Source organism: Orycteropus afer, unplaced genomic scaffold, assembly GCF_000298275.1.
Source record: "Orycteropus afer afer isolate SDZICR_OR568_19922 unplaced genomic scaffold, OryAfe1.0 scaffold00020, whole genome shotgun sequence".
Lineage (NCBI taxonomy): Eukaryota > Metazoa > Chordata > Mammalia > Tubulidentata > Orycteropodidae > Orycteropus > Orycteropus afer.
In genome coordinates, this window is record NW_006921607.1 from 10,453,961 (window position 1) to 10,458,475 (window position 4,515).

General features: G+C 39.0%; 1 protein-coding gene across 1 annotated transcript in view; it reads right to left on the reverse strand.

Annotated features, from left to right (window-relative positions):
- Nucleotides 1–4,515, reverse strand: part of PIGU (phosphatidylinositol glycan anchor biosynthesis class U) — a 163,262-nt gene that overhangs the window by 141,956 nt on the left and 16,791 nt on the right. The window lies entirely within an intron of this gene.

A 4,515-nucleotide genomic window follows, 5' to 3' on the forward strand; every position in this document is an offset into this window, starting at 1 on the left:
TTAGCAGTCAAGTGCCTTAGGCACTACGCTCCCAGAGCTCCTGTATTAGGGCCCCTAAATTTGCCCCTATATCTTTTGTACCTTTGATTTTTAAACTATGTCATTCAATCCCTTATTCAAAATTAATAAACAGTGTCACAAAGGTCACGAAAAAAGAATACGTTTGTAATCAGAATGGCTTTAAACTTCATTTGCTATTGTTAGGTGCTGTCAAATCAGTTCTGATTCATAGTGACCCTACATAAAACAGAAAGAAACACTTCCCAGTCCTGCACAATCATTCATATATTTGAGTCTATTGTTGCAGTCGCTGTGTCAATCCATTTCGTTGAAAGATTTCTTCTTTTTCCCTGACCCTTCTCCAGGGATTCTCCCTCCTGATAACGTGAGCAAAGTACATGAGATGACATCTTGCCATCCTCACTTCTAAGGAATATTCTGGCTATACTTTTTCAGACATATTTGTTCATTCTTCTGGCAGTCCATGGTTCCAATACTCTTTGCCAGCACCATCATTCATATGCATCAATTCTTCTTAGGTGTTCCTTATTCACTGTTCAGCTTTCACATGCATATGATTTCTTGACTCCTGCTTCCATGGGCGTTGACTGTGGATCCAAACAAAATGAAATCCTTGACAACTTCAATCTTTTCTCCGTTTATCATGATGTTGCTTATTGGTCCACTTAGAAGGATTTTCTCTTTATGTTGAAGTGTAATCCATACTGAAGGCTATAGTCTTTGATTTTCATTAGCGAGTGCTTCAAGACATCTTCACTTTCAGCAAAGCAAGGTTGTGGCATCTGTGTGTCACAAAATATTAATGAGTCTTCCTCCAATCCTGATGCCGGGTTCTCCTTCATATAGTCCAGTTTCTCAGATTATCTGCTTAGTATATAGACTGAAAAGATATTGTGAAAAGATAAAACCCTGAGGCATATTTTCCTGACTTTAAACCACGTAGTATCCCTTGTTCTGTTCAAATGACTGCCTCTTCAAGTCTATGTACAGGTTCTTTATGAGCACAATTAAGTGTTTTGGAATTCCTATTCTTCACAAATAATTCATAATTCATTATGATCCACATACATACTCAAATGCTTTTGCATAGTCGATAAAACACATCTTTTCTGGTATTCTCTGCTTTCAGCCAATGTCCATCTGACATCAGCAATATCACTCTTTCAGTGTGCTCTTCTGAATCCAGCTTGAACTTTTGGCAGTTCTCTATGTACTACTGCAGCCATGTTTTAATTAGTTTCAGCAAAATTTTACTTGTGTATAATATTAATCATACTGTTTAATCATTTCTATTGAATCACCTTTCTTTGGAATGGGTAAAAATATGGATCTCCTGTACTCAGCTGGCCAGATAGCTGTCTTCCAAATTTCTTGGCATAGCTGAGTGGGCGCTTCCAGCGTTGCATCCATTTACTGATACATCTCAACAGGTATTCTATCAATTCCTGGTCTTGTGTTTCACCAATTCCTTCAATGCAGCTTGGACTTCTTCCTTCAGTACACTTAATCATACACTACTTCCTAAAAAGGTTGAATGTTGACCAATTCTTTTTGGTACAATGACTCTATATTTCTTCCACCTTTTTTCCCCCCTTGTGATCTGGGTAAAAGTTTACAGAGCAAATTGGTTTTCCATTCAACAATCCATACATATTCTGTTTTGTAACATTTACTGCAACTCCCACACTGTAACAGCATTCTTCCCACTTGCTCCCTATACCCACTCTTTCCCTTTATTCTTCCTTCCTATCTCCTCCTGCCTTCCATTATTTCTGGTGCTTGATGTGTCATTCAGTATTTTGCTCATAGAAAGTTTCAATATTGTAACTCAAGGGTTGAAGTTTTTCTTCAGTTCTTTTAGCTTAAGAAATGCCAAAGTGTGTTCTTCCCTTTTGCTTTTCTAACTCCAGATTTTTGCATATTTCATTATAATTCTTTATTTTGTTTTCTTGAACTGCTCTTGGAAATCTTCTTTTTAGCCCTTTTACTTCATCGTTTCTTCTTTTGCTTTATCTACGTTCAAAAGCAAGTTTCAGAATCTCTGTGGACATCCATTTTTTGTCTTTGTTTCCTTCCTGTCTTTTTAATGATCTTTTGCTTTCTTTATGTATGATGTCCTTCATGTCATGGCACAACTAACCCGGTTTTCAGTCACTAGTGTTCAATGGATCAAATCTATTCTCGAAATGGTCTCCAAACTCAAACTTTGGCTCTCATGGATCTCTTCCAGTCACTTGGCCAGGTAGCTGTCTTCCAAATCTCTTGCATAAATGAGTAAGTGCCTCCAGCTCTGCATCCCATTGTTGAAACATCTCAGTGAGTATTTCATCAATTCCTGAAACTGGTTTCTGCCAATTCCTTCAGTGCAGATTAGATTTCTCCTTCGATACCATTGGTTCTTGATCATATGTTACCTCATGAAATGGCTGAACAAAGACAAATTCTTTTTGGTACAGTGACTGTGTATTCCTTCCATCTTCTTTTGATGTTTCCTGTATCATTCAATATTTTGCCCATTGAATTCTTCAATATTGCAATTTAAGGCTTGAAATTTTTCTTCAGTTTCTCCAGCTTGAGAAACACTGAGAGTGTTCTTCTATTTTGGTTTTCTAATTCCAGGTCTTTGCATATTTCAAAGTAAATACTTTACTCTGTCTTCTCGAGCCACCTTTGGAAATCTTCTGTTCAGCCCTTTATTTCAACATTTCTACTCTGCATTCAAAAGTAAGTTTCAGAGTCTTTTCTGAAATCCATTTTGGTCTTTTTTTCTTCTCCTGTCTTTTTAATGACCTTTTGTTTTCTTCATTTATGATGCTCTTGATGACATCCCACAACTCATCTGGTCTTCAGTCACTGGTGTTCAATGTGTCAAAGCTATTCTTCATATGGTCTCTAAATTTAGATGGGATATACTCAAGGTTGTATTTTGTGTATTTATACTCAAGGTTATATGGTGGACTTGTGTTAATTTTCTTCAGCTTCAACCTGAACTTGCATGTGAGCAATTAATTGACCATGGTTGTTGTTGTTGTTGTTATATGCTGTCGAGTTGGACTCGACTCATAGCGACCCCTCCTTGGATTTCTGAAGCAGTATCACTACGGAAGTAGACTGCCCAACCTTCCTTCTGAGGAGTGGCTAGTGGGTTTGAATCACCAGCCTTCTGGTTAGCAGTCAAGTGCCTTAGGCATAATTGGCCACAGAGCTTATTAATTAAGGTGGCACAATGGTTAAAGAGCTTGGCTGCTAACCAGAAGATCACGTGTTCAAACCCATCAGCCACTATGCTGCGATAAAGATTTACCACCTTGAAAACCCTAAGGAGCAGTTCTATTCTGTCCTATACAGTCACTATGAGTCAGAAACAATTTGACAGGAAAGAGTTTGGTCAGAAGGGTCCAATATCTAGAGAAGGACATAATGCTTGGTAAACTAGAGAATCATCAAAAAAAGAAGACGACCCTCACTGAGATAGACTGACATAGTGGCTGTAAAAAATGGGTTCAAACAGCAACAATTTTGAAGATGGCACATCTTGTTTTGTTACACATACTTTTTTATTCTGATTTGGATGAAAGCTAACAGAGCAAATTCATTTTCTACTCAACAGTTCATACATATTCTGTTTCGTAACACTGATTGCTATCCTTACAGTGTAACACCTCCCTTCCTACTTCCCCCCGTGATTACCTTCTCCCTGTGTCCTTCTTTCTCATGCATTCCTGACCTCTGAGCGTTCTCCCTGCACAAATGCTATCCTTCTGATACAGTTGATTGTTCTAAGGAGTATACCTACTTGGAAAAATTTTTCACCTCATAAGCCTGTCTATTATTTGGCTGGAAGTTAAATCACAGGAATGAATTCAATTCCAGGCCTGAAGAGTGACTAGGGGCCATAGTCTTAGGGGTTTCAGTAGTCTTTTTCAGAACAATAAGCCTGGTTTTGCATATGATTTTGAGTTTTGTTCTACACTTTACTTCTGCTCTATCCAGGATCTCCAACACTGACCCCTTTCCAAGTGACTGGCAGTGGCAGCTGGTCACCATCTAGTTTTTCTGGTTCCAGGGTCGTGTAAACTGAGATTCCCATGGTCTGCTAGTCCACTAGACTAATTGTTTCCATGTGTCTTTGATTTTCTTCATCCCTCTTTGCTCCAGACAAGGAAAGACCAATTGTTGCATCTTAGATGGCCACTCATAAACTTTTAAGACCCCAATTGTTATGCACCAAAATAGGCTGTAGAACAATGTTTTTGTGTAGTTGTTGTTAGGTGCCATCGAGTCGTTTCCGACTCATAGCGACACCTTGCACAGTAGAACGAAACACTGCCCAATCCTGCACCAGCCCCACAATCCCTGCTATACTTGAGCCCATCATCACAGCCACCGTGTCAATCCATTTTGTTGTAGGCCTCCCCCTCTTTCATCGACCCTCCACCCTACCAAGCATGACATCCTTCTCCAGGGAATGGTCCCTTCTGACAACATGACCAA